This window comes from Schistocerca americana, chromosome X, assembly GCF_021461395.2.
Source record: "Schistocerca americana isolate TAMUIC-IGC-003095 chromosome X, iqSchAmer2.1, whole genome shotgun sequence".
NCBI classification, from domain to species: Eukaryota; Metazoa; Arthropoda; class Insecta; order Orthoptera; family Acrididae; genus Schistocerca; species Schistocerca americana.
This window is the reverse complement of record NC_060130.1, coordinates 730366464-730378602: the sequence shown is the minus strand read 5'-3', so window position 1 is coordinate 730378602 and position 12139 is coordinate 730366464. Positions and strand designations below refer to the sequence as shown.

At 40.9% G+C, this 12139-nt stretch overlaps 1 protein-coding gene across 1 annotated transcript in view; it reads right to left on the bottom strand.

The window, feature by feature from the left end:
• LOC124554850 (F-box/LRR-repeat protein 2-like) overlaps nucleotides 1–11294 on the bottom strand; it is a 275820-nt gene extending 264526 nt beyond the window's left edge. Inside the window, 1 exon segment of the mRNA XM_047128517.1 lies at nucleotides 10978–11294. The gene's annotated coding sequence lies outside the window, so the exon portion shown is untranslated.
• Nucleotides 11295–12139: the final 845 nt, after the last annotated feature.

Genomic DNA, 12139 nt, shown 5'->3' with positions numbered 1-12139 from the left:
TAGATGCCAGACAGATTTCCTGGGAGAATTCTGTGGAAACTTAATTTATCCATAAAAGAGGTGGGGCTTGTACAATCTTTTTCGGCTTGTTCTTGACTGCTGCCCTCTGTTCTACGAACCGTACCAAGTAAGAGTGCTCGAGGAGATGAAGGTACATGGAAGAGGAACGACACACTTGTTCTCGCGGAAATGTTAATTCTATTCCATTCGTAGGCGCTAAAAGACGCTACGTTCACCGACAGATTTGCAGTTAAAATTTTACCCCCAAGTTCCAAGAACAAATATTAATTCCTGTCTCTTACATCTCGCCAAATGATAATGGCGGTAAAATCAGATAATAACCGCTTATACACAGGCTTTACTTTCCCGGGCATCAACTGCAAATGGAACAAGATATTGATACAAGCAGTACACCCCTCCTCCTCCACACTCCCAGATATATTTCGGTTATCAATTTGTTATCAGAAAGTCAAAGAAATTAAAAACACATACGCGCCTTAACAATATTGTAAAGTAGAATCTATGAGAAATGCATTAGAGATGTTCATTGGAAACTACACTTGAAATGGATTAATATATGTGCGATATATTGAAGCATCAATTGTTAGAGTGTTGGTACATAGAGCAAAGGTCGCGGAACAGAAGGATGCCACATATAGACGCCTCGTATTAGATGTTTAGAGCTTAGGGGAGTTCTTTCAGTTAATACGGGAAGTTCCGAAGTTAGTTTTCCGTTTTAATTTTGTCGAAGTTTAGGGTCGACGATGAGGACTTTTGAGACGGAGCAAATAAACAGGTTCGCCAAGTATAGGGCAGAAAATGGGCCAGGGTCCTTTTCAATGCAACTATTCTGGCATTTCTGTTTCATTATTTAAGAAAGCCATGGAGTATATAAAACGTGGCTGGCTGAATGGGGATTTGAAATCAGTTCGTCCTGAATGAGAGTCCATTGCCTTAACTATAACTACTTCCTTATCGATTTCATCACCCTGATGATAGATTACATCGAAACAGTCAATCTTCGACACAAAAACGGTGACTTGCTTTTTGGACAGTTTTTGGATTTTGACGTACAATACGAGACTTTCAAGTGCTAGCGTCAGTCTCAGTCATCACACAGAACAAGACGGCATATACACTCTTCTCGTAATGTTACAGAATCTAATACGGAAAATATTACAGTCTCAGATACTTGTGATCATTTCAAAATTGGAGCGGATCCGGAAAACAAAGTATCTCAAGATTTCACACGGGCAGTGTTCTTATCCCGTTGACGCCGAGGTCATTCGAGACGAGAATTGGGATATGACGTAAGGTATGTCATCTGAAATGTCATTTTCAGAGTAGCCATCTTGGCATTTATCTCACAGTATCAAGGGAAACCACGGAAAATGTAAATCTGGATGGCTAGGGGGAGTTCTGAACCGCCGTTCTCATGAATTTCACTCAAGTGTTCTAACCATCGCACCACCTCGCTCCATAGCAATAGAAGAAGCAGTTTGGACCTTTAGCACATTTGTGCCTGCAGACATGATTCTCTCAAATACCCAAGTCTTATCGGCGCTACCCACGTAAGACACCGAGGCTTTATCAACACAATCTGCTCTTTGATCATGGAGCCAGTCAAGAACTGCTATGTGAACGTTTTCATCGCTGGAAAAATCCCCCCCCCCCCCCCCCCAACATCCTTATGATATTCTTTCAGCTTACCGAGAAGATGGAAATCTCATGGTGCCAGATCTTCCTTCCTTCCCGATAGGCATCACCAACTTCTGTGCTGCCTTGGCCAAATTGTTAGCACTATTTCACTACGGTTGGGCGTGACATTACATATGGTTTATATATCGCGAGAATTTCACGGTGAATGTGTGTGTTTACATGCTTTGCCCTCTAGAATCTTATTGTCCCGGGTGTTCAACTTTGTAGTAAGTTTCCTGTTGCTCCCCATTTCGCTCGCAGACTGTGTATCGCAGCAGAACTGTCTCTGCTGGACATCCGAAACATACCCGCTCTCCTGAGAACACGCCACTCTTGTTGCGTAATGGTTTCAGTGTAGGACGACATGTATATCTTACTTTCTGAAGTCTCTACGTTCACACAGAAACTGCTGTGTTAAATTCCACAAATCTGCGGGGTTTCACTATCAAATTACGAAATCGCAACGGATACCGATCTGGCTTGCAACTGTAGCTTTAGTGCACGACAAATACAAACACTACATCGGGGTATGGATATGAAATCAACACAAAAATTAAATGAGACATTTGCCCCTGAGATTTCACAACAGAAGTTGGTTGGTTGTTGAAGTTAAAGGGACCAAATTGCGAGATCATCCTATATTTATCGAACCAGGAATAATACTCAGCGGAAGGATAAAGATAAATCCTGGGAAGCCCAATAAAGTAAGACAGATAAAATCAAGGAGAAGTAGTAGGGGAGTGAGAGGTGGTAAGGTTGGCGAGCCGCTCTGCCCGTAATGAAGTAGGAGTCCCCTGGATATGTTATACAATGGGAGACGCATCCTGTGCACCCGACCAGCACTACCTCGCCATCTGTTACCCCAAGAAGACAAGCCGCACAGACAAGATAAGATTTTAGGAAAGACAAAACATTAAAAACGGCAAATGTAAAAGAATTTGGAGAAGGGTAGGGGCCAGGCTGGACCGCCGATCAAGGACCGCTGTGTGCCCTCAGAGCCAGAGCAGGCGAGGGGTGCCCCTTCAGCCCTTCAGGCGGTCAATGAGGCCAAAGCGTCCCATTTCACAGAGACGAGTAGAAATTGTCTTCGCAGATGAAACGTAAAACCAGGTAAGCGGCTTTGGCGTCGTCCGCTTTGGCGTGTCAGGGAATTTAAGATATCGCCGCAACACAGCCAAATTTGGGCTGTCTAGTATGATGTGGGCTACCGTCAGGCGGGCACTACATCGGCAGTAAGGTAAATCTTCACGCGGGTGAATATGGCCATGAGTCAGCGAAATGTGGCCAATGCGTAGCCAACTAATGAAACTGGATTCCTTGCGACAAGCGCGGAGGGAAGACCGTCACGTGGTCGTGGTCTCCTTTATGTTCTCTGTTCGGGGAGTCCAGGGCGGACCATTATGAGCTGCAGACCAACAACAGATGGCGTAGAGTCGACCGAAGGTCCAGTTCTGGGACTCTTATTTCCGAAACCGGCATCCTGGTAGTCAACTTTGCCAACCGGCCAGCATGTTCATTCCCTCAGATCCCAAACATGTCCAGGGCCCCACCCAAAGGGGACTGGGCACCCAGCTTGATGGAGGTCAGAAAGAAGATCCTGGATAGTCGTGACTACCAGGTGACGAGGGTAGCACTGGTCTACAGCCTGAAGACTGCTCAGGGAGTCGCTGCAGATTAGAAACATCTTGCCAGTGCAAGGCTAAAGACTCGCTTGATGCCCACCAATTCAGCAGTTTAGACACTACATTCACACGTTATGAACTACGTCGATGGCTAAATCATCCAGTACATTGGACAATATGATTCCAGGAATGTTGCATTATTCTGTCAAGGTCTTTGTGATCTATATGGAAATAAGAGGTGACAAGGAAAAATATAAGAACAGAGAGATCTTGGAAGGGAGGGGGTCAAGTATTTGAAAACATTCTAAGGTATTATTTGTCGAAAAACGAGGGATAAAAAGATGAAACCCCGCAAAACAAGTATCCTTTCAAGCAAATGTACGCAAATTTTTTTTATACAGGACGTTGCGGCAGCCTAATAACTAGATAACAAAAATAAAGCTTTGTCGTACAATGATGAACGACCTATTTACTTACTGAATATTGGAACAGCGTTATTATTTCAGGGATTTTACAGCATTATGTCCTGCACTCTGGTCAATGGCGAACGAAAAATCTTAGGATGGATCGTAACTACAAATACATTAGCATTCTGCAGTTTTCATTCGCAAACAACTGGGCTACGTTGAGTGCCATATTGGAAATGCGTTCTTTATAGATTGCTGGTAGTCTTCAGCTGACTTTTCTTCCAGGCAGACAGTCCGTGTCACTATTAAGTACAGCTTAATCAATTTCTGCCTCTTCAAGCAGTTGGGTAGAAATGCATGGGCCTCATCAAATACATCTTATATATATATATATATATATATATATATATATATATATATATATATATATATATATATATATCAACAAACAAAAATCCTTGGACAGTCGGGTGAAGTGACATCAAATGTCCTTACTGTTTAACAGTTTCCGAGTGCAAAGTCCTCCAGTCTTTACGTATCGCATAGATAGTTTCCAGTTGATTACACTTACACACACACACACACACACACACACACACACACACACACACACACACACACTTAACTCCGGGTATCTGAGTTTCGTGCCACTACCTGCCCATCAATGTGCAGTATTACAATTAAGCCTAACAGCACCTAGTCAAGTTATTATGTGTGCGAAGTTAATAATGAACCCGATTGCAACGTCCCACAATGGACCGCTAAGCCAATTGGTGACACTTAGCCATTAGTCCCACGTTACAGAGGTTCTAAATAATCCTGGAAGCACTGAGTTCACGTATGCTTCAAGAATAAATAATGTATGAAATAAGAGAGTCAGTTCAAGCAACTTCTCTCAGTATTCACATCCAACCATTGAACATGAAAGGTTAAAAGGAATTACAGGTATAAAAATAATCCAGTGCAGTTTCTAGGCACCAGTTGAAAATTACGCAGCAAAGTAAAAATCAGACCAGCATGTAACGGATGGTAAACAAACATAATATTAACGTATTTGAGTGATGTTTCTGCAAAGCAGACTTACGTTGGAAAGATACTATACAGGCGATAATTTTAGACTCTAAAAGGAACAACACCTACTAAATATAAACTGATGATAATACGAAGTCCAGATCGCTCATTACTAGTTTTGGTTTCGTTCAATCGTCAGGCAACCAAATGAATAATGAAGTACGACCTGCACTTCTTAATATTAACACTGTCAGCATTTTAAAATAAGTCAACAGAGATAGGAACTTTCTTTTTATAAGAAAAAATGTGTACGTAACTTATATAGTGATTAGTGGGAAACGACGTGCATCAGCCACTGCTGAAGCATCAATTCCATGTTGGACGCAGGGTTAGGACTCGTAAATCACCAGTGATAAAGCTAGGCATCTAATGATACAACCCTTAGAAAAGGTATACTGATCAATCTGCTGCTGCTCTGTCAATATCCAGCTAACGTGCAGTGAACGTAGCTTTCACGAGTATTAGCTAGATACTGGCATAACCGCAGCACACTGACCACCATCCCTTTTTTAAAGGTTGTCTTCACTGAAGAATTACGAGACTTTACATCTAACATCCGACAGTGGCTAATGCACCTGGCTTCTCACAGAGATCACTACATAACTAAGGCACGCCATTTTTTTTAACTTACTCCTTTCTCAATTAGACATCTATGTTAACCCTTTCAGACCCTCTGGCTACAACAGTGTACATTATCTCTTAATGTGTCTTGGTTGCAACAGAAATATTTTTCCCCATTGGAAATCTGAAGCACACATTTGTGAATGTTCAGTTTTTCCATCATGTACAAGTGCTGCCAACTGGTGGGTATAATATTATTTTGCGTGATAGTGAATGACAAGTTTATTTATTAAAACAGTGAACATTTCAAAATTAGTTATTTTGGTCCATAAGTAGAACCCAAGTGTTGAAAGTATTTCGAAAACGTGTACATATTTTGTATTTTTTTAGTCGCTAGTCTTCTGATTGGCTTGATGTGGCCGCCACGAATTCCTCTGCTGTGCTAACGTCTTCATCTCCGAGTAGCACTTTCAACCTATGTCCTCAATTATTTGCTGTATGTATTCCAATCTGTCTCCCTCTACAGTTTTTATCCTCTACAGCTCCTCCTAGTACCACGGAAGTCATTCCCTCGGGTATTAACATGATGCCTTTTCATCTTGTCCACCTTATCAGTGCTTTCCACATATTCCTTTCCTCTCCGATTCTGTGCAGAACCTCCTCATTCCTTACCTTATCAGTCCACCTAAATTTCACCTTTAGTCTGTAACACCACATCTCAAATGCTTCAGTCTAGGTTTCACTACCATACAATGCTGAGATACAAACGTACATTCTGAAATTAAGGCCTATGTTTGATCCTATTAGACTTCTCTTGGCCATCTTGGTCAGGAATGCCCTTTTTACCATTGCTAGTCTGCTTTTGATGTCCTCCTTGCTCCGTCCGTAATTGGTTATTTTGCTACCTAGGCAGCAGAATTCCCTAACTTCATCTATTTGGCGACCATCCATCCTGATGTTAAGTTTCTCGCTGTTCTCGTTTTTGCCTTTTCATTACTTTCGCCTTTCTTCGATTTAGTCTCAATCCATATTCTCTACGCAAACTGTTCATTCCATTCAGAAGAACATGTAATTCTTCTTCACGACTCCTGAACCTCTCTTATTTCCATTATTGCTTCTTCGATGTACTGATTCAACAGAAGGGGTGAAAGACTAAATCCGTGTCTTACACCCTTTTTAATCCGAGCACTTCGTTCTTGGTCGCCCACTCTTATTATTCCCTCTTGGCTCTTATACATATTATATATATCACGCGTCTCTCCCTCTACCTTACCCCTATTTTTCTCAGAATTTCGAACATCTTGCACCATTTTACATTGTCGAATGCTTTTTCCAGGTCGACAAATCGTATGAACGTGTCTTGATTTTTCATTAGTTTTGCTTCCATTATCAACTGCAACGTCAGAATTGCCTCTGTTGCCTTTACTTTCCTACAGCCAAACTGATCATCATCTAACACATCCACAATTTTCTTTTCCATTCTTCCGTTTATTACTCTTGTCAGCAACTTGGATTCACGAGCTATTAAGCTGATTGCGCGGTAAGTTTCGTACTTGTCAGCTCTTAACAGTCTTCGGAATTGCGTGAATGATGTTTTCCGAAAGTTATATGCTATGTCCCCAGGCTCATACAATATACACACCAACGTGAATAGTCGTTTTTTTGCCACTTCCCCAATGATTTTAGAAATTCTGATGGAATGTTATCTATCCCTTCTGCCTTATTTGATCTTAAGTCCTCCAAAGCTCTTTGTACAGTTCCCACTAATCCGCTCTCCCCTCTGTACTCAACAGTGGAATTCCCGTTGCACTTGATGTTACCAGCACTACTTTTAATTTCACCGAAGGTTTTTTTTTTTTTTTTTTTTTTAACTTTCCGGCATTCTGAGTCAAATCTGGATTGTATTATGTTTGCAATTTGGAGAGCCTTTTTGTTGTCGACGAAGTGGAGGAGAGGAGATTTGCTGCGTTATTCACTTCCGACCAGAATCCGTAACGACGACTTTCATCTACATACAAAACGCCCGCCATCAAACACACTACATACTTTATTTCGAGTTGATTGTAGAATAAAGAAGCAAATTCGACAAAAACGCTATAAATTAAAATACTCCGAGAAAGCCTTCGTAGTTAACGCATCTGCAGCAGTTGAAGGCAAGTTGTTAATGTATATTACGAAGAGAGTGCCCTCGGTACGTAACAATATCCCATAAGATGCTAGCTCATGTCTTATGCGAGAGTGAAATGCAACCTTCTGCTTCCTACTGTTCGGATTAGGCAACCGAATGTCTTAATCTTGATTCCTTCTATTTCAGCTATACAGGGTGTCTCAGAAACATTGCGAAAAACTTCGAAATGTCTTAAGGAACAATTCGAGGATAGGAACCCATGTCCGAAAACGTCATCCAGAGACGCCACAGAGCATCATTGCTATAGGCGCCGGCGCATAGGCCACCCCTCGGCGGCAAATGTGACTTTGCACGCTGACGGACCGTAGACGGACAGTCTCGCAATGTTGTTTGCTGTTCAATGATCGCTTGATTGCCAAGATCGTTAGTGGAGAACATGGTTCGAACTGCTGCGAATACTAGCCTTGTCTCCTGTGAACATGATGCTCTGTTGCCTCAGTGGATGACGATTTCAGACGCTGGTATCTATCTGCAGTTTATTTTTCTTCTGTACACCGAGAAACGATTGAGATTTTAGAGGGTATGGAAACCAATGTCCGAAACCGTAATCCTCGAGGCAATAAGAGCATCGCATTCATAGGAGACAAGCTCTTTCCACTCAGCAGTTAGTTGCATCTTCTCCACTGGCGATCGTGACAATCAGTCGCGATCACTGAATAACTGACAACATGGCGAGACGTACCTCCTAAAGGTCCGTCAGCGTACAAAGTCACTTTTGCTGCCGAAGGGGTGGCCTCGTGGCAAGCGCCGGAGCCTGCAACATTGACGGTCTGTAACGTCGTTGGATGAAGTTCCCGGACACGCGTTCGCATCCTCGATTTGATCAAGACACGTTTACAATCCCTCTAAGTCTGTCGCAACATTTCTGTGGGTAGTTCTATATTAAAAAGTATATTGAAGTCGCAGAAGACACACTATACCCGCAATTTCTGAGAAGTATCTTCCAGTAACTCGTGTCAGAAAGAACACAATGCCTGCTCCGCTGAAGTACTATAACCAAAACTGAATTGTTCACGTAACAGTATGTTGTCCTCTTGACCTTGCTGAACTGACACCTCCGCCCCCTACCAATTAGCTCGAAGTGATTAGAAGCAAATACAGTTTTATATGGATAGACTGCGGGAATTACAATGTTAAAAAAATTGGGAGGTACTGCAGCAACATTTATTTTTCATGCTCCTATATACCGATCATTTCAGCTAGTGTCACGTCGCGAACTAGCACATGGACTTAACACTACTTGCAATGTAAGTGCAGCGTTTTCCTTTCGCCACTACTGCAAAGCTTGTGCTTCGGTTGTACAATGATTCTGGATAAGCTTTAGTCTTGTGGTTGTCGAATAAGGAAGTAGTTTATCACTTTTCAGCACAAAAATCAACACACTGGGTATAATGTAAGGTTTTCTCTTGTATGCAATATTAAGTGCGATAGCACGAAGGTTAAATAATAACGGCAACCAGAGTTTTTGCTTCATAGCCCAAGTGTAGGAAGAGAACGTGGGTTTCCAACCGTCATTTACTCACTTTGCCCACACATCTGGTTTTGGCACACGTCCTAGATGTGCGGGCTCTGATCGAAGGCATGTTACGTCAATTCGACCAACGACACTATCAAAATACGAAATCACATCGTACCATCACAATTGTGTGAATGCAGTGTGGACTTACGTAGTTACCACTCACAAATTTGCTCGTATATTCAATTATGTTAGCGTAATTTGTCATTACAATACTGACTTTTGTTATGGGTAGTAGAGAAAGACTACGAGAGATATCCAATTACATCTGTCAGAGTGAAGTAGTGCCTTTCACAATAATGCGGAACTGAAGAATAATTACGGTATCTCTCAACTGACAGGAATATTCCCCCCCCCCCTCTCTCTCTCTCTCTCTCTCTCTCTCTCTCTCTCTCTCTCTCTCTCTCTCTCTGTGTGTGTGTGTGTGTGTGTGTGTGTGTGTGTGTGTGTGTGTGTGTGTAAAACGTTACTGTCAAAAGAAAACATACAGTACAACCTTATCAATTACAAGATTCGATTGCGTATGGTCGAAGTATGCACTCAATTTTCACTTGCGACGGAAAGTTTACAGTCCATGCAATGTATGTCTTCTGCAGGAATACAAGAACCTTCCTCTCGCGCGGCCGACGTGATGTTTACACTCTAAGAATGTTTACACATTATGGTTCGTCTTATCAGCAACAGCAGTGTAGTGTTCCGGAATTCATACTGTCCAAGTAAGGTACGTACGTAGCTACAACTACTTTTAACTGACAACTTAGTGTCCAGTCTAAATACAAGCAGAAAATTGTGCCCAAGCAATCCGAATATCAAATCTATGTAATGCCTGTACTTACAAACATAATAACAGACCTCATCGAAAATTACAGCTGTTTGTCACCCTTCAGATGAATAAGTTTTAAACTGCTGGTTTTTTCTTTGAAATTTCTTCTAGCAAAGTGATAAAATACAGCGGGTCACAAATATTTATGTGCATGAAACCAAAACATTTCAACACACAAAACTGAAGTTTTACAAGACGATCAAAGATTTTTATTATAAAAAAATCAAGCAAAAGAATATTATGTATCAGGGGCAGTTCGAATTAACAATGGAAAATACAACAGATATTCATCAGATTACATTTGTTTATATAACGTCACGCAAGCTCGAGAAAACCTGATACAATTAACACTAATTAGGTGGCTATTTCTCCTGGATTTTATTACAACTATTTCCAATAGCGACTTTACACACTGGCACCACATTACCGAATTTAAACATTAAAAGAGAACTAGCGAAAGCGAAAAAAAGTCCTTGCATATGGAATTTTCCCGCTTTTCTTGCTTCAGGTCAAATATTCGATAACGACGCAACAGTAGCTCCGTGTAACATTTTCTGTACTACAAAAACTGCCTAACTACTACTAGACTCTTCTCATAACGCACGTATATATAAACTAAAAGGTTTTTCGTCATACTATCGCGACGATACAGAATCAAATAGTTGTAGACCTTCTCACAGAGACTTTGAGAAATCTATACAAACGCGCAATTTTTATAAGAACAATAAGAAATGTAAGTCAGAACAACTAGAAGTTTACGGAAAAAACTGCGTAGTTTGCGAGACTACTTTGATTCTGTAAAGCATAATTACTTAAAGTGGATTAATTACTCGTTGGAAAATACACACCAATGTTACAGAAACTGAATGTTTCCAAATACACTCACATCACATTAGAACGATCTGTGTCAATACACTAGCGTACTTTATACTACAGCTGGAGTTGTCCAAACTTAACCTCTACGGACCACTATGCGCATCAAAATCAGCTGTTTATGTTTCACAATGGCGGATGGTACAAAGATGCCAAAAATTTGTGCGAGTGTTATGTGATAAAACTAAAACGAAAAGCATAAAGCTGAGAGAACTTACCTCTAATTTATTTCTGTTTGCATGGATCATTCTGCTACAACGCAGTACAATGCTTGCAAATGGAAATTCCTACGTCGACATACATCTAACAAAGAACGAAATTACGACAGGTACATTCAAATTACGTATGAAGATGCACCGAACGGAAGTCCAAGACAATGTTTATAATTTTATGCGTTATTAAGTCCATTTTACAGTGACACGATCGTACAACAACACGAAAAAAACTCTAAATGAAATCGCTGTTCTTCCAACCACTGTTTCTAATGTTTACCACAAGCTACTGGCGTCTCACGCTTGCACTGGGGTTTTCAGTGACAGTACGGGCCGCACGAACTTCGCTTCCACCAATCGGGTCGCTCCTCGCCTGGTTCGCTCTTCTAACTGGTCGAGAGTACCTAAACAAAAACAACTACAGCTGCTCCTAGTGACGTCACGGGGTAGGGGGTCGATGAACAAAGCGCGATCAATGTCATTTCGTATACATCGCACAGCAGGCCGCGTGGCATTGTTGTTTCCGCTGTGTGTTTCGCGACTGAGAAAAAGATTCACTTCTGGTATCTTTTTTGCGAACTGTGAAAACCTTACACTGATTCATAACTAACTTTACAAATTCATCACGTTTATAACAGAACGCAAATTAATGTTCCGTTAAGTAATTTATTATTTAATGTGATCATCAGAATGGCATATATAACAAATATATGACTCTATTCCAACGTTTAACTTGTTGCTAAACACTGGGTGTAATTTTACAGAGCTTTCATGCTAGCATAAGTTCACCATTAATCGAGTTTGTTTACTGTCATAAATAATGATTTTTTTCGACCATTAAATGAATGTATCTTGGTGTAATTAATTTTTGTCTGCTTTCCATTTTTATTACACAATACTGTATGAAAGAGAGCACTTAATGATGATCTACTGATTACTTTTACAACTTTTTGCAACGTATTGACTGTGAACCTGTTTACTGCACTATAGAAATATCACCTAGATAATTTCTCATTTTTGGTGTTTTCAGTTGGCTGTACTACTCAAGTGAATAGATGCCCACTTTCATATGTCTATTACTAACTTATACAAACACATTTCAATTGAAAAAAACTAATTCAGAATAAAGGTGAAGCAAGAGTAAGTATTCTGACTGACTGGCTTTAAG